Raw genomic sequence first — 18,468 nt, forward strand, 5'->3', positions numbered from 1 at the left:
ATAGGTACAGAACTTAGGGGGAAAAACCCTACTCCTCTTTTCATGCCCATCCCGGATATTTGGCACTTGGAAAAGTCACGACTACAATGCCCAGCATCCCCCATCTAGCATAATTGCAATGGATGCTGGGTTCTGAGAGTTATCCCTCCCAGCTCTGGACAGGTGTGTGTACAACGCCAGCGGCTGGTGTGGCCATGGTGGATAATGGGAACTGTAGTCACATAGGTCTGAAAGCTTTCCTACGCTCCGAATGCTGGAGATGTGCAGTGTCTCCTGAACACAGGGATTGGGTGTGCGCGCGTGTGCTGAGCCACCTGCTGCTCTTTTGGCGACTGCGAGACCTGATGGTTGTCCAAGCCTTCAATGTTATTTGTGTATTGTGAGATCCACCCCTCTACACAGGTGCTTCCCAATACATTGGGATCCCCAGATGTTCCTTGGAGTACAACTTCCAGAAATCTTGTGACCAGCCCAACTAGTGGTCAAAGCTTCAGGGAGTTGTAGTCCAAGAACATCTGGAGGACCCAAAGTTGGGAACCACCGATCTATTGACCAGAGCATTTTTTCAGGCTTTGAGACACACTTCCAGGATTAACAGCAAACTTCAAGGAACACCCACCAAATCCGGATCACGTTGAGGCCAGTTATGGCTCTGATGCCAGGTCAGCCGTGGTGGTAAAGTCAAGTCGGCACGCCGACGGCTGATCAAGCTGCACAGAATCACTTTTAAAAAACAAAAAAACCTCATGGCACTCTGTGGGTGGACTCTTGTGGTTCTTCATATGTATCCATTGTCTCCCCTCATTCATCTTTCCAAGCCTGGGATGTGCTTGGTCTCCTGATCATGCCACCTTGTGCCCCTCGGTATTTCTACTCATTTTGCCAGACCTCGTTCCACTGCAACCAGATCCTTTCTCTTCAGTTATTGTCCGGGGCTGATGGATTCCCCACAACGGTCCTCGGCTGCTGAACATGATCTCGGTTAAGCATATTTGCAGCCCAACGTTTTTGCCGAATCCCCCCGGGGTTCATTTATAACCCTGAGAAGCAGGGCAAGTGTGTATGTGTGCAAAACTCTGTGTGTGTATGTACGCAAAACTGAGCTATTTGGCAGGCATGCTGTTTAGGATGATGATGCATCCCCCCAACCCCCACTGCTCCATCTCCAAACACATCTCTGGAAGATCTTCTGCAGACATTCCTTAAAGAGCTCAAGAGAGCCCTATATTTCAAATCTTGATGCTGCCTTTGTGTGGGTGTAGAAGGATGGGTTTCAGACAGACCGATTCTTGGGCTTGTTCAGCGGCACAATGTCCCTTGCATGCACAGTGATGCTTGTGCGGCTGAGGTAGGCCGGTCGGACTGTGTTGTCCCATTAGGCATGGGAGAATGATGTTTTATCTTCCTCTTTCTGACTCGACAGGGGGATCCAGAGTTAGAGCCAAAATTTGGTTGCTGTGAAAGAGAGGGAGGGAGAAATCAGCAGGCTCAGGAAAGCCTCAAGGCTTACAGGAAAACAAGTACAAAACTATTTAGGGCAGAAAGCAATAAAAAAAATCCATTAAAAACTAAGTACGTTTGCTCTTCAGAAAAAAAAGGCTGAGAATCCACTTGCAAAGTTTGCAGCATTACTGAGAGAATGGATAGAATTCTACGGGCCAATTACACCAGTGTAAGTTCAATGGAATAAACAGCCCTGGCAATACTGATCACACAATTATATTTTCCAAAAACGGTGTGCTTGGTGGGGATATGGGAGAGGGGCCTTCTCTGTGGCTGCTCCCAGGCTCTGGAACTCCCTCCCACTGGAGGCTAGCCCGGCCACATCTTTGCTGTCCTTTTGCAAGCAGGCAAGCTTTCCCTCATTAGCTAGCTACTTGTGTGTGATTTTGAGATGGATTGTTGCACCCGGTTGCTTTGTATGTATTTTTGATGTTGGTTTTGTTTACCTTTTTTATTGTGGTATTTGTTTGATACTTTCAAAATATTTGTATATGGGCTAAAATATTTTAAACAAAAAACAAACACATACATACACACAGAAACACATATACAGCTACCGTGTTTCCCTGAAAAGGAGACATGGTCTTGTATATTAATTTTTGCTCTAAAAAACACAGGGGATGTTTTATTTTACAGTCATGTCATCTTCTGGTTGCTGCACAAGGGTGGAGGGTAGGGTTTCATTTAACTGGGGCTTATTTTTGGGGAAAGGCTTGTATTACGAGCATCCTGAAAAATCTGTCTTCCTAGCAGATCTGATAGATGGGGGTCCAATCTCCTCTTGAATTCCTCCAGCATTGGAGCGCTCACCACCTCCTGGGTTCGTGGGTTCCATTGTTGTGCCACTCCAACAGTTAAGAAGTTTTTTCCTAATATTCAGCACGCCTCTGGCTTCCTGTAGCTTGAGCCCCTTTATGATGATGATGTCCTGCACTCTGGGAGGATCCAGAACAGATCCTGGCCCTCCTCTGTGGGATGATCTTTCGAGTCTTTGAAAAGTGCTATGGTATCACCACCACCCCTTTTCTCAAGGCTAAACATGCCCAGTTCTTTCAGTCGAGATGATGAATGCTATCAGAGGTAACAGCCACTGCAAAACCTGGAAGGTAATATCTTGTTTCTGTAGCTGTGCAAAAGCAAAGGAGTCCCTCGCACCCGGAGGGCAAAGCACTTGAAGTCACGTTGTTTGTGCTGTGAAGGATCAGATCTCGCTTAAGGGCAGAAGCCTTACTTAACCCCCTATGGCGCAAATGCAACTATGGCATTCTTGATGGGAAAACAACAGATTCCTTAGGGGTCCTTGAGTCAGCTGTGGAGGGTCTTTCCACCCCGCCCCACCCCGGGATTCATCCAGTTTCGGGTCTGGGCAGAGCCTCTCCATCAGCACCTTGGGTCACCCTGACCTGAAACACCTAGGACGGGAGTTTAATAACTTCTTTAAAAAGCCGGCCGCGCAACAATTAGGCGAGGCAAGTCTGAACTTAGCAGCTGTGAAGTCTTTATTGGAAACTATTAGTGCATTAAGGAATTGGAAATTATGCAGTAAGCAATATGGTTTCCATTCATTGCTTAGGACATAAATACTGACACTCCAGCAAAAGCTAATGAAGAGAGAGGTGTTAAAAAGAACGTCCTTGCAAAAGTGGGAAGGCTAACTTTTTAAAAAAATATAAAGCTGCTTTAACGATCAGAGGGAGACCGTGTAGGAAGAACTGCAGGAGTTAAATGTGACAGCCCTGCATCTAGGAAAGGATATCGACCTTCTCAAGAGAGGATCGGCCCTGGCTTCTACCCAAATGCATTCGTTGCACCCAACCATTTTCCATGTTTGAAAGTCCATTTTCTCTCCTACAAAATAACAGATCGTCTTAGAGCTCTGTAGCTGCCATCACCGTTCCCGTGAGCTTGAGACTAGAAGCTCATGCTGGAAAGCTCAGTGGCTGAGGTATCTGGCTGCAGAGCCAGAGGCTGGGAGTTCAATTCCCCCACCGGGTCTCCCTGATAGGGGCTGGACTAGATGATCCACAGGGTTCCTTCCAGCTCTGCCGTTCTAAGACGATGATGATTCTAAACTCGCTTAATGAGTGTAGTTGCGGTTGATGGGAGAGATGAAAAGAAGACAAGGTTGTTGCCTTTATTGGCTTGCGGCTGGTGGTTCGTCCAAGGTGCCTGGAGATTTGCTCGTGTGTTTTTGGCTCTTTGGTTGAGCCAGCTGCTCTGCTCCAAGCATGGAGGTTGGCAACGTGTGGCCCCCTGACTGCCTGCACCCCCCCCCAGGAAACCAAGCATTGCACCCGTTGTTTTTTCCCCCCTGACTTCCCTAGCCTTTCCGATTCTTTTAATTTAAAACAAAATGGTTCTGAATTTTTTCTTGCGCCACCTAAGGGGAAAATTTGCCATGTCTTTGAGGCTGCCTCTTTTACTGATTTTCCAGATTTTCCATTTATTTCTTTTAAATAAAGTTCGTCAGCTAGTTTGGCCATGCCATTTGTCGGTGCAGTTCTTGAACGGTTGGCCAGTCTTAAAAAAAAAATAATAATAAAAATTTAAAAAAAGCTCCCACTCCCCATAACTCCTTGAGATAAAAAGAGCCATAGTTAGTTTGCTGACAAAAAAAATCAAAAGAGCTACTGGTTGGTCTCTCCTTATGGGGATATGTTTTGGGTCGTGGTTCCTAGTCTTGGGTCCCAGATGTTCTTGGACTGCAACTCCCAGAAGCCTTGACCGCTAGGCTCTGCTGGCCAGGATCTGCTGCCCCTCTTGGCAGGCAACTCTCTGTTTTACAGCTTAAAAAAGAATAAAGCTTCTCTCTGTCCAAGAACTGCTGGAGGCTCAAGAAACATTGGGAAACACTGGGCTAGGAGATGTTGTGACAATCGCTCCAAACTTTTATCACAGTGGCATCGATGCTGGCAAGGACAGCAGGCTGCATCGATCCCTGCTGGCATAAAGCTGGTGTTTGGAGCGTCTCTGGGCAATGATCGTAGTAGGCTCACAGAATGCTACGGTGGAGGGAACCTCAAAGAACATCTAGCCCAATCCACAGAAGCTGGCCCATTGGGCTCTATGTGGCCGGGAGGGCTACAGAGTTGAACTTTACTGGAATAAGAATAACAATGGCTTTCCTTGCTGAGGTTGGTTCTTTGGTCCCAACTCACTAGCACTTCTACTTAAAGCTTTGAAAAGTCTTCCTTCCTTTACTATGCCTCCTACAACCCACAACCAGTATTGCTGTTGTTTTGTGTCATCCCCGATTTATGGTGACCCTATGAACAGGTGATCTCCAAAAAACGCTCTGTCCTCAACTGCCCTGCTCAGCTCTTGCAAACGCAAAACTGTGGTTCCTTTAGAGAGTCAGTTCATCTCGCATTTGGTTTTCCTCTTTTCCTGCTGCCTTCAACCTTTCCTAGCCCTATTATTTTCTCCAGAGAACCTTACCTTCCTGTGGCGTTCTCAAAGTAGGACAGCCTCAGTTTCCACATCTTTGCCTCCATAGAGAGTTCAATCTCGATTTGATCTTGGACCCACTTCTTTGTCTTTCTCGCAGTCCCGGGTATCTGAAAGGCTCTCCTCCAGCGCCACATTTGAAACCCTTTCCCCCTCTCATCTTTCTTAACTGTCCACCCATATATGGTGATGGGAAATACAAGAGTGTGGATGATGTCCCCAGTGGCACCTCCTTGCACTTAACGACCTTCTCTAGTAGGGCCAGTGGCACCTTCTCTAGTACGGCCAGTGGCTATACAAAAAAAGTAACTTTTCCTAGCTCTGCTTCAGTTTCCCGCCTCCTCACTCTGTCCAGAGTTTTGCACAGACAAGATACGAAGAGCCAAGCCGAATCAGAGAATCCGGTGTCACACATGTCACTTTCCCGATCCTCCCTCTGTGTCTATTTTAATTACGCCAATTATGTCTTGATCAGCACAATAAAGGTCATCCCATCACCTTGGGTGGAGTGGGCAGGCGGGCGGGCGGGAGCAGGCAAGCGCAGAATGACTGGTCTCGTAATCAGAGCCGACGACTGGGGCAGCTTGACCTCTCTGGGAGTGAAATGTCAATTAATTATCTTTTTACAACCAGCTCAATTACAACATGCTAATCACCTGTGTCGGGCATAAAACGAGGAGGAGGAGGAGGTGGAGGAGAGGGGAAAAAAGATGGGGAGAAAGGAGAAACATGGCTAGTGATAAGCACCAATGACTGAGGGCGACGGGAGTCATAATCATTAAACGGTAAGCGCACCTTCTAAAAGCTGGGCGTAAAGAGTTATTGGCTGTTGATCCTAAATGTTGTAACATTTTCTTCCTTAAAAAAGGAAAGGAGAAAAGCAAAGATTGGGGTTGTGGGTCTTTAGGAGGGGCAGATCCATTCCAGTTAAAGGTGACCAGACACAGGGCATTAGCCTTTTAATGCCTGACTCAATTACCAATAAATGTCAGTAATTAACCAGGTGGGAGAGGGGGGAGATATAGGGCAGAATAGGTGGCATGGATGGAACAGAATCCTAAAGCTAAAGAGAAGCGACAGACCTAGGCATGGGGAGCGATTCCCTGGCCCTTGGAGGGGATATGGAAGTAGGAAGAGCATAACTGAAAACAAAACAAACAAACAAGCAAAAAACCCCCAGAAAACAAACAAACAAATCACACAGAACCTAACCCCCCCCAACAAATTACTGGACGGAGCGGTGCAGTCTCTTAGGGGGAAACCATATTGATGAAAAATGCAAGAAAGGCTGTGGGATTGGAAATGGAAAAGAAAATGCAAATTAGGCTGGAGTCAACCTCCGCCCCCCCAATAATTTTTTGCTTCCGCTCCTGGGGCTACTACTTTTTAAAAGGGGGGATCCATTTGCATCGGTTCAGACATGTGATTGCTTGGACTGAAGCAGAAAATGCCTCCTGCCAGCACACACAGCTTTCCATCTCTTTGCAGGCAAGAGTCTTAATTTATTTTTTACAGTTAAAAAAAAGGAGAATAAAGATTCTCTCCATTGGCAAGAGTCTTCTTCTTCTTCTTTTTTTAAAAAAGATGAGATTAGGAAACGAGGAAGCACAGCCTTGTTTACAACTTGTTAGCTTGGTCGTCTGTAACAGTGCCACCTGCAGGGCTATAACTAGAACTGTAAGACCAGCTGAAAACAAGACACTGCCTTTGTGGCCAGTCAATATGAAGACACCCAGGAAAACCCAAATTCCCTGGTGCAACTTCACAGTGGGTGGATGTGAGAGAATTTGCATTTCCCTTGTTGTCTGCTGCACCCTCAGTTGAGTAATGCCTGTATTTAGGTCAGTGGTTCCCAACCTTGGGCCCCCAAATGTTCTTGGACTCCATCTCCCAGAAATTCTGCCACCCTCCCCCAATTCCAGATACGGTAAAGTGTTGGGGGCTCAAAGGAGTCCACCTGATCATCTCCTACCTATGCAGAAGGCGTGATCGTGTCCATTTCGCTGCCCACCTGATAGATATGGGACAACCAAATTCTGTATTGGGAAAGTAAAAGTAAAGGTTCCCATTGACATTAAGTCCAGTCGTGTCCAACTCTAGGGGGCGTGCTCATCCCCATCTCCAAGCTGTAGAGCTAGCGTAGAGTGGTAGCATATACCAGATGGGTGGGATATAAATTGAATGAATGAATGAATGAATGAATGAATGAATGAATGAATGAATGAATGAATGAATAAATAAATAAATAAATAAATAAATAAATAAATAAATCTTCCATAGTCACGTGGCCAGTGGGACTAGACACGGAACGCCGTGACCCTCCCACCGAGGTGGTTCCTATTTATCTACTCGCATTTTTACATGCTTTCAAACTGCTAGGTTTTGGGAAGAGGTGTTTCCAAATATTCTTATATAATAATATAGTACAATAAACTTAAAACGACACAGCTGGAAGGGACCCTATGTCAAGGAAGCACATACTGCAGAATCATCCATGGAGTCCCTTCCAGATTTGTGGTTCTAAGACAATCTTATATATCTTATCTTATTTGACCCCCACCTGAGCGATTTACCCATTGCTTGATTTTCTGTTTCTTTAAATCATTTTTTTAAAAGCAATGTTTCATTTCCATTCCATCCGATGCAAACCACGAAGAACAGCCTTAGGGAGGCCTCTTGTTTCGTTCGCCAACACCATGTTGCATTAGTTCAATATTTTCTGGACAGCTGTGAAGAATGCAAAGCACACCTAGAACAAAGAAGAACATCCCCATTAGAATGTGACTAGAGTAGAGGGTTGATAGCTGTGATTTTAAAGTTTATTTTAAGTTCTTTTATTGGTCATGTTTTATAATACGAGGATAATGTGCAACGTTTTCCTTGCAGGTCCCATTCATAACAGCTTGAAACACCAGCCCATTGATGATAAACTGCTAGCTTTTCCTAAGGAAAGCACATTTCGTCTTTCGAACAGGAAAGTCCAACCTTCCTTTTAATGGAAAACACAAGGAAAAAGTTTTGAGCAAAGAGTTTGGCTTTCGGAGCGCTGGCTGGAAAAGCAGAAAACAATGAACGTCGAGATTTCAATCAAACCTCTCTCTCTAAAATTACATTCCACGGAGGCCCACAAAGCCAACGCCAATTAACGCACAAAAGAAACCTCAACAGTATGTCAAAGCAAGGGTGTAACTTTATTTGATGAAAGCAAGGAAGCGAAGGAGGCCAGAGTTAACATTTCATCCTTAAAATGTTTGGTCTGCGTGGGTCTTACGTAAGACATGGAAGTTAAAAGCTGTAGAAGAGGGAGGAAAATATGTTACAGGTGGCTGTGCAAATTTATACAATCAGCAGAATTAAGCAGACAGCCTTGCCTGGACTATACCGGTTTGGGTTACACAAAGAGAAGGGGTCATGGATATCGCTATTGGAGAGTTTTCAATTCCTGGTGCAGAAGTGCATGGACTCACACAGAAGAATAGTTTCAAGTTCCTCAGTTTGGTCCACCCCCTTTTTTACTCATCCACTGGCACTTACAGTCTCAATAGCTCACCCAGACATCAATAGTAGAACGAATAAAACCTATTCCCTTACCTGCATTTGAACCTATCTGCAGCAAAACTAACAAACCTGATTGCTCTCAGCAAGAGGCTGCAACAGACTGACTGCTTCCAAAAGAGAGAGGGAAAACAGAGGAGAGAGAGAAAAGGTTCTCTTTTAATTTGGAGGCAGGAAAGTAACCATTGTTTTGTGCTGGAGTGACAATCACCCCAGCCCAGAAAGGCCCCTCCCATCCGAATGTTCTAGAGGCAGCATACAAGGTTGCAAAACTCCAAAAATTACTACTTACATAAAGAAAAAAAAATATGCTTTCAGGGAGAAGGCTTAATTTTCACTTCTGAAGTGTAGAAATTTGGCTTTTCTAGAAGGGAGTATTCAAATTACAATCCCACTCATTAACCCACACCTGAGTCACCCTTCCCCTTAGTTATACTCAACTTCCTTTACAGGTAATGTGTTGTGTGATGTGATTTCTGCCATTTCTACAGTTGCACTTAAGTCATGCTGGGTTGTCAAAAACCTTTTACGTACTTATATATGGCAAGAAAAGAAAAAGAAGCTATGAAGCCTTTGTATAAAACCCAAAACCAAAGACTTTACTGAGCATGTGTTATAGAATCACAGAATAATGGAGTTGGAAGGGGTCTATAAGGCTACTGAGTCCAATCCCCATCTATTCTATTCTATTCTATTCTATTCTATTCTATTCTATTCTATAGTATTAACTCTTTGACTGTCTGTTTACTGAGGGTATAATCCCCCTGCATCTGAAAAAGTGGGCTACGGAAACATACCAAATAAATGCCATACTTTGGAAACATACCGAATAAAATGTGTTAGTTTTCCAAGTGCCATAAGACTCTCCTGAAAAATAATGGGGTAAGTGTACATATTTAGCTGAAGTGCAAACAGCCTCACACAGACCACAGGAGCCCGTAAAGTTGCTCCAGTCCCTTGCACACTTCCCAAACGAGAAGCAAAAAGTTATCTTTAAACTTAAAAAGCCAGCCCGCAAATCCAATTTGCAAGGAATTGTTTGAAACATATTCGTGACTGCCAGCAAACCAATAGCGATCCTCCAATTATCAGTACCTGCGTTACCACTGAATGAGCTTAAATTGCTAAGGGACCATGGCTGATACCCAGTGACAATTAGCATTTCACACACACACACACACACACACACACACACACACACACACACACACACACACACACACACACACACACACACAGAGAGAGAGAGAGAGAGAGAGAGAGAGAGAGAGAGAGAGAGAGATTCTGCAATTTAAAAGCAGTGGGTGGGGATTACGAAAGGTTAACAGACTAAATATAAAAATAGTTGTGAATGTAAAAATCAGCGTGTTTTGTTACTAAAAATCCGGGTGCTGTAATTTAGAGTTTCTGGAGATGCAAGAGAAAGAGGGAAAGAATGAGGACCCCCCCCCCCCAAAAAAAGGAACATTCGGAACTACCAATGAGAGAGTTTCTGTGGGCAAGGTAGTAGGAAAAGGTATGTCTTTAAGCAAAAGGAGGAGGAGGGAGAAGGAGAAGTCAAGATGCATTTATTTGGAATTCTCTAGATGAAATTCCTCCTAATGTTGAAGGAGAGGACGTGTCCGATTATCAGCTTAGAAGAAAGACCATTGATCGGGGGACACTGTTAATTTGACCTTCTTTGGACAGTTTAAGAGTGCAACTGAGCAAACAGTGGTTTCTGAAGGTGTAACAGCCCGGGACGGACGCTGAGCTTTCGGGGATAGTGGCACACCAGTGCCCCCCCCCCAAGTCCACCCACACAATCTGTCACAGATTGCTGGCCACCGGTGCATGAACTCAGCAGAGGCCAGGCGGTGCTCTGCAGAGAGCAGTTGGCAACTTTCCCTGGCTTAACGGTCTTCGGGGACTCCGAGGGTTCATTTCAACAAAGAGGCGAGAACTTGGAAACCCTCCAGCTTCCGATTAACATCTAGGTTCTAAAGTTATAAGGGAGGAAGAAATTCTTGTCCCTCTCGACTTTCTCTGCACCACACATTCATGTTACAAACCTTTCTCCTATCCTGCTCATCCCGTTTCTGCTGTCTTCCTTCTCAACCTGAGAGGTCCCACAGAGCGTCGCTGTCCTGCAGAGGGATGTTTCTCCCGTCCCCCTAATCCTTCTGGTCACCCTTCTGTGCGCTGTTCCCAGTTACAATACCCTCCCGGACACATATCAGCTATGGAGCAACCAGTAAAAATGAAATGGGCCCAAGCAACAGGAAGCCGGATTCCTGCACTGAAAAAACTTCTGAACTGTTAGAGCAGTAGGACGACAGAACCTATGACTTCTGGAGGGGAAAACTGGGCAACCACCTGCCAGATTTTCTTGGATTTGGATTCCTGCACTGAGGCCCCTTCCAACTCCCGAGGAAGCCAGAAAGGAAGGTAGAAACTTTCTATAGCCTTTTGATACCGCCAACCACAGCAACCGTACGAGACAGTTACAGAGTTTAGGACTTGAGGGCTCCATTCTTTGGTGATTCGGATCCTTCTCTGAGGGCTGATCTCAGACAGTTTAGTTTTGGGAGGTGATTCCACAGATACCCCCCCTGGACCTCCATTATGGGTTTCCCCAATGCTTTTTAATATTTATATGAAGCTGCTGGGAGAAGTAATATAGGGATCTGAAGTATTTGTCACCAATACACAGATGACACACCGCTCTATATCTCCCTTTCTTCCTCTTCCGGTGATGCTCTACAAGTCCTTATGCATCGCCTAGCACTGATGATAAGACTGGATGAGGGCCAATACATTGAAACTGAATTGTTTCATCAAATGGGAGTTAGTGAAAGAAAGTACTCGAGAGGCAAGCAAGATGGTCCTTCTCTCACAACCAGCAGCATCTCTCCCCCCCGTCCCCCGAATTTGTCTGCAAGGAAGGCAGGTAGATTTCCAAGAACTGGTCTGTTTTCAAGTGGTGAAATATCAGCAACAGATTAATCCCCACCATCAGAACTTCCGTGGGTGGAGAAAAGGAGATTACTCAGTGTTGTAAAGGTTGTTAGCAAGCTTGTTTGGACGCCCTGGTGAAGCAAAGGGAAAATAAATACAGGCACGACAGGGCGATATTGCAAAAGGATTAGTTGGTTATTTCTTCGGAGAGATCTCCAGAGTGGAGATGGGGTTGCCAAAACTTTTGTGTGGACAGAGACCTATCCACTAGGGTCATCTCCTCTTCTTTGGACAGGTGACTTGCCCATCGCAAACTTTCCCAGCAATCCACTGCAATTTCTTTAAACAAAAGTTAAAACCAAGCGAACGATAGATGGAAGCTAAACTCAACCCTTGAAAAATCTGAAGGGAACAGGGAAAAAAAATAGTAAAGGTACAAACTGATTCTTCGCAGAATCAGTATTCACGGATTCATTTATCCACTGCCTGAAAATATTAAATTTAAAACCCCATAAATATGTATTTATATGTATTTCCAGGGGTATTTATCAGAACTGGTCATTTGACCATACAATATATAGTGTTTCGTAGTCCACACCTTTTGGCATCCACGGGTGGGACTTGGAACCGATTCCCCACGGATACCGTAGTTCTACTGTACAGAGATCAAGTGAGTCAAGGAAAGTGTATTAATTCTTCAAAGGCCTCTATCAACCTCATAAGCCCAGTTGTGAGGGATTAACATGTAGGCACATCACCAATTAAGTATCCTTGTGTTTCACTAACTGCAATGGAATTATCAAGCATGTGTCTGATCATCAACATCCAAGCATTTAAATCAGGGCTTTTCCTTGTGTCACGTGTGGACAAATGTGGACGTCTTCCATGTGTAAACTGTAACAAATCCTTGCAAACCATTTTGTCATGCCCACCACTCCGCTAGGGTCTTCCACTCATTGCAAACAGACTTCTTTCATCATCTGGGGAAGCATGGCAACCAGACATCTTCCATTGCTCAAGAAAGCACCTCTCCTAAAAACATGCTCGGCGTTATCAGTTGAGTCAGATGATTGATCTGTCCGAGGACAGGGTCTGCTGGTTTCTCACACAGTGCTTTTCGCCATCACCAGCTCCCGCGGAGATACCAGAGCTGAACCTTTCACATTCAAAGCATGGACTGAGGAATAGTTCAGTGGTTTAGGCACCTGGCTGGGGAGCCCCACTGTGCCTTCTTGATAGGTGCCGGACTTGATGATCTATAGAGTCCCTTCTAGCTCTGCAGTTAAGATTATGATGATGATCTTATTGTTCTACTGATCTATGGTTTTATTCTGCACTGTGCATCGAGACGATATGCAGGATCACAAAATCCTAGCTGTGCCAGATTTATGCATGCTTACCTGTGGCTATAAAATCCTAGCTATTGGCATTCTGAGTCAACCTTAAAGCAAGCCGTCCATGAATGTGTTTTTTCTAATACCTTAACATATTGGTTTGGTTTTCTACTGTCATCCCTTTCAGTTTTGAAATGATAATGCATTATTGTTTTACAGTGTCTCCACCCCATGAACGAATGGGCTCCAAGCAACAACTCGGATTTGTTTGTTTTAGTTTTACATAGCACTGATGGAATGATACACGCGCACGGAGGAAGGATATTCCCCTCGTGGTCATTGGGTTTTGTAAAACAAGCGCAACAAGATGGTCCGTTTCCAAGCACTGACAATAGCAACATGATTTCTGCCGGCTGTCCAGTTCCTCTTAATCCATCTGTTTTGAAGTTTGGTTTCTATCAACTGCGTTTTGTGCTGCATCAGCTGAAATATTCCTCATCCTTCTGGGCTGAAGACGGCTATGTATTTTGTTACATGTCTGAAACTGTAGGAAATTTGTGAGACAGGGAAGTGAAGGTTCAGTGAAACAGGGCTTCAAGACATGCAGGTTGTTGCTGTTAACAAATACAGTACCAGGCACATTCAATCAAAATTATTAAAAAATCCAGATACATGTTTTAACCAAATACCTAAATATCTTTTTGAAGGCTTTCACGGCCGGGATCTGATGGTTGCTGTGGGTTTTTCGGGCTCTTTGGCCGTGTTCTGAAGGTTGTTCTTCCTGACGTTTCGCCAGTCTCTGTGGCCGGCATCTTCAGAGGACTGGAGCAGGAACTCTGTCCATGCTCTGTTGCTGTTTGTTGGATAGTTGAGTATTTATAGCACAGATGTGTCAGATGTGACGCTCCAGTCCTCTGGCGAAACATCAGGAACAACAACCTTCAGAACACGGCCAAAGAGCCCGAAAAACCCACAACAACCTAAATATCCGTTAAACAGTGATATACTATATATGCTCTTCTTAATATTGCTGTTTTTTGTAGTTCTCATGGTATGATTTCTGAGATCTGCAACTGCTTATAACACAGTGTGAAATTTCTTGATATTGTTCCCAAAGCCCCAATGACTATGGGGACCACTGAAGTGTGTTTCATCCACAAGCAACAGGTTTCTATGGCCAGGTCTCTGTATTTTGTTAATTTTTCTGATTCTTTATCTTTAACTCTGGCATCCCCTGCAATTGGCATGTCAACGATCCAGACATTTCTTCATTCTATGATGATGGTCTACTTTGGGATCCATTCAGTGACTGGTTTGAAAGGGAAAGATTCTGAGAAACAGTAAGTTAAAAAGATATCAACCACATGAGAAACGGAATGAAAGTGTGTGTGTCATTCCATGTCAAAGGGAGAGTTCAGAGAAGTTACTTTCATCAACTATAATTCCCAAAATCTCACATTAGTCTAACAGTTTCCTGTGAGAAGAACTGCTGAACCTTAGTGGTTTAGGATTCTGGCTGCAGAGCCAGATGTTGGGGGTTCGATTCCCCACCATGCCTCACAGGGGCTGGACTCGCTGATCCACTGGGTCACTTCTAGCTCTGCATTTTTCTAAGATTATTTTTTTATTATCCTCTCTCTCTCTCCCCCCTCCCTCCCTCTCTCTCTCTCCCTCCCTCCCTCCCTCCCTCCCTCTCTCTCTCTCTCTCTCTGTTTGACCGGGAATCTTCTGCATCCAAAAGCAGATGATTGACCATTCTGATAATTAAATAATTTAAAAATGTCCCAGACTTGGAGCGCCTTCACCATCATCTCACGGGAATGCTGAGAACAATCTGAATCTAAATCAGGGTACCACAATACTTCATTTTTTTCTTAGCTTTGTTTTTTTTAAAATGTTATATCAAGTTTTTAATCTTTATGCATGCATTTCTGTACATGCATGGACATGCCTGATCACTGTATATGGGTGTGAAAGTTCAACAGTAAAGAAAGCTGACAGGGGGGAAAAAGATTCCCTGGTGGACAGAAAGTTGAACAAGTGGATCCTACATCAAACTGAGCTTCAACTATCTCTGGAGGCAAAATTGTTGTCCTACTTTGGGTACATCACGAGAAGACAGGATGTTCTGGAAGACAATAATGCTTGGAAAAGTTGAGGGCAGCAGGATTTCTGGGAGTTGTAATCCAAGAACATCTGGGGATCCCAGGATTGGGAATCATTGGTTATAAAGACGCTCCTCCCGATAGTGATTTTCTCCACTCTGTCTCTTGTTGATGGTTGAAGGTTTTGATTTACTGAATGATTATTATTTGGTAAGCATCTTCAAGCGAGTTTTTACCATGTTTCAGATTTACTTCCGAGGCAAACCACTTGGAGACCTCAACAGATCAAGAGGAACGTTGAATGTTACGACTAAATAAATAAATGATGACGTGGCTTTTAACCCTGCTTTGGATTTCATGGCCAGTGAAAAAAGCATACGGGCGGGTTCCTCCATTCTTGAAAAGGGGAAAAAAAAAAAAAAGGTTCTCTGCTGTTCCATAGAAAGTTCTGAATTCTGCTGCGCTGACAGCTCATCGATAAATAGTTCATGGTGTCAGATGCATTTCTATTACCACGTTATTACTAGCATACTAAAAAAAACATGAAGGCCTCAAGGACGTCATAACTTACCCATCAGCAGCCGGTCGTTCCTGAGGTATGCTGAGATTCTGCCAAGGAGCCATGAAGCTTTGCGAGAGGAAAAGAAGCACAAATCACATCAGAGCGAGGGAGGGAAGGAAGGGAGGAAGGGAGGGAGGAAGAGAGGGAGGAAGGAGCTGATGATGGGTGGAAGGAAGGAAGGAAGTTACTCTGACTGAGCCTGTCAACTAATACAAGTCCTGCTTGAACATCCACATTGTTCTGTGGAATCATCAATGGAACCTAAAACTGTCTCTGATAGGTGTGTTGAGGATACTGTTGTTATGTTCTACCAAGTCAGATGTGACTTATGGCAACCCAGATAGTTTTCAAAGTATTTGAGAACGTTGAGGAGTGGTTTTACATTGCCACCCCCCAGTGAGTTTTCACGGCCAAGTACGAATTTGAACCCTCACCTCGCCTCCGCCTCACCTTGGCCTCGGCCTCAACGAGGCCTTAACATCTGATCAAATAAATAAGTTAAGTCTCAAAAGTACACATGTCTCCTTGAGTGAATGGTATTGAGGCAGCAATACCTGGTGGCAGCGAAGAAGGAAGAAGAGCGAGAACCTCGTGAAAACCTGAGGGAATAGGGGCTTCAGAGGGGATCGCCACATTAAGAGGCGAGGCGAGGCCGAGGCGAGGCCTGAGGGAATAGGGGCTTCAGAGGGGATCGCCACATTATGAGGCGAGGCGAGGCCGAGGCGAGGCCGAGGCCTGAGGGAATAGGGGCTTCAGAGGGGATCGCCACATTAAGAGGCGAGGCGAGGCCGAGGCGAGGCCTGAGGGAATAGGGGCTTCAGAGGGGATCGCCACATTATGAGGCGAGGCGAGGCCGAGGCGAGGGCGAGGCCTGAGGGAATAGGGGCTTCAGAGGGGATCGCCACATTAAGAGGCGAGGCGAGGCCGAGGCGAGGCCTGAGGGAATAGGGGCTTCAGAGGGGATCGCCACATTATGAGGCGAGGCGAGGCCGAGGCGAGGGCGAGGCCTGAGGGAATAGGGGCTTCAGAGGGGATCGCCACATTAAGAGGCGAGGCGAGGCCGAGGCGAGGCCTGAGGGAATAGGGGCTTCAGAGGGGATTGCCACATTAAGAGGTGAGGCGAGGCTGAGGCGAGGGCGAGGCCTGAGGGAATAGGGGCTTCAGAAGGGATCGCCACATTAAGAGGTGAGGCGAGGCGAGGCCGAGGCGAGGCCGAGGCCTGAGGGAATAGGGGCTTCAGAGGGGATCGCCACATTAAGCCACAGCTCGTGGCGAAGGCTTCTGGGAGTTTTAGTCCAAGAACATCTGGAGGACCCAAGGTGGAGAACCACTCGCCTTAGTGCTAACACTTACATCTTCCAAGGAGAGCACAACATTTCCCATCCTCTCTGCCATGGCCTTTCCCTTGACAAGCAAAATTACTTTTAATCTATAAGCACTACTATTACTTTCAAAACACACTAGGCGGGAGATTACCCAAGTTTATTTGGTATTCCACATTTTCTGCTAATTTAATGTAGGGGTCAGGTGTTAAATAAGGGCTCTTACAAATATTTATTTTGGTTAGATTGGAGGCGGGGGAAACTCAGCCGAGTTTAATAGGACAACACCGGAGCTGACGAGAGGGGCAAGCTGAGCGTTATCACCCAAGTTGGGGGCTATGAAAATAAACTCGCTGGAGTCCGAAGAGAGATGCTGTTTTAACTACTATCCAGTTTCTCTCCAAATTTGTTAGCAAGTTGAGTATATTAAGATGCAAACTGTGTATTTACAATGTATCAAGTTATATGGGGTGGATTTAATATTATGGTTCACAATAAACCAAAGCGATTAAACTTGGATTCAACTCCCAAGATCTCAGCACCCAGGCTCCCATGAATAATTCCAGGAATAACTGGCCTGTAAAATAATACCGGCGTGTTTATAAAGAAAGTGTTAGCTCATCTGTTACTTCACGTCCTCTAGGAAACCAAAACAACAATATAGGCTGCACATGTATATATATATATACATATGTATAAGGAGGAGTAGACCGCTTTGACTCATTGGGATTATAACGAACCGTAAGGCGTAGCTTGGAGGAGGTGGTTTGGGGTAGAAAGAAAAAAGGGCCCCTAATAGGAGAATATAGCAGGATTTATTTTCATATTTACCAGCATTGTGTCCACCCTGAGCTCCAGAAGCTGCTGGGGTTTTCTCTTTTCATATCAACAAGTCCAGTTCATATTGATTCTTCTTGCTCCTTCCCAGTCTCCACTCTTCCCAGTATGTCATTGTATAGACATGGAAATGTAGCTTTCTCTTCAGAACTTTAAGATACTGATTCCATAATCATATTTACGAATTAGGGTGCACTTGGTGGAGCAACGGGAGAGAAGGGCCTTCTCAGTGGCTGCTCCTTTAGACTCTGGAACTCCCTCCCACTGGAGGCCAGCCTGGCCCCGTCTTTGCTCTCCTCCTGCAAGCAGGCCAAGACCTTTCTCTTCAGGCAAGCTTTTCCTTAAGGATTGGCTGCCTGTGTGGGTTGTTTTTTTAATGGATTGTTGTACCTTACTGCTTTGACTTTGGTGTGGTTTAAATTTTTTTTTGTATTCATTGATCCTTTTGAGTAGGTTTTTTTCTTAGTGACTAGTGGCCTGAGAAAGAGATTGTTACGACGTCTTGTTCTTAAATGTGTTTTTTTTAAGTATTGACTTTATTTACCGTTTCTAATAAAATACCTGTTTAATTCCTATTCAAAACATTTGTAGACTTACTGTTTTCAGCTTTTCAATATTGTCTTTTAACTGTTATAAGCGGCCCGGGGTCCTTTGAAGGAGAAAGGTGGGGTAAAAATATTTTAAATACAAACAAATAAACAAACACATACATACATACTGTTTTTAAAAACGTTTTTTCAGCCTATATTGTTTGTGAGATTATTATTACTATTTGCATCATATGGAATCATCGTTCAACCCGATGTCTGAAATACCGATTAAAATCTACATCGCTCTGTGATGGATGAATAAAGCGGAGTTGACAG

The 18,468-nt window shown here is 44.8% G+C and overlaps 2 long non-coding RNA genes across 5 annotated transcripts; one reads left to right on the plus strand and one right to left on the minus strand.

Annotated features, from left to right (window-relative positions):
- The first annotated feature begins 5,652 nt into the window (after nt 1-5,652).
- Nucleotides 5,653-9,788, plus strand: LOC144584091 (uncharacterized). The gene is made up of 2 exons (XR_013538131.1): nt 5,653-5,735; nt 7,837-9,788. It is a non-coding gene; the product is annotated as an uncharacterized LOC144584091 (long non-coding RNA).
- LOC140701790 (uncharacterized) lies at nt 5,731-17,949 on the minus strand. Of its 4 annotated transcripts, none has more exons than XR_013538132.1 (3): nt 17,597-17,949; nt 15,453-15,509; nt 5,731-7,699 (listed from the first exon to the last, which is right to left on the minus strand). It is a non-coding gene; the product is annotated as an uncharacterized LOC140701790 (long non-coding RNA). The 4 variants fall into 4 exon arrangements; XR_013538133.1 differs by lacking the exon at nt 17,597-17,949 and adding an exon at nt 16,797-17,485; XR_013538134.1 differs by lacking the exon at nt 17,597-17,949 and adding an exon at nt 15,998-16,746.
- Nucleotides 17,950-18,468: the final 519 nt, after the last annotated feature.

The sequence above is a fragment of the Pogona vitticeps genome, chromosome 7 (genome assembly GCF_051106095.1).
Source record: "Pogona vitticeps strain Pit_001003342236 chromosome 7, PviZW2.1, whole genome shotgun sequence".
NCBI lineage: Eukaryota > Metazoa > Chordata > Lepidosauria > Squamata > Agamidae > Pogona > Pogona vitticeps.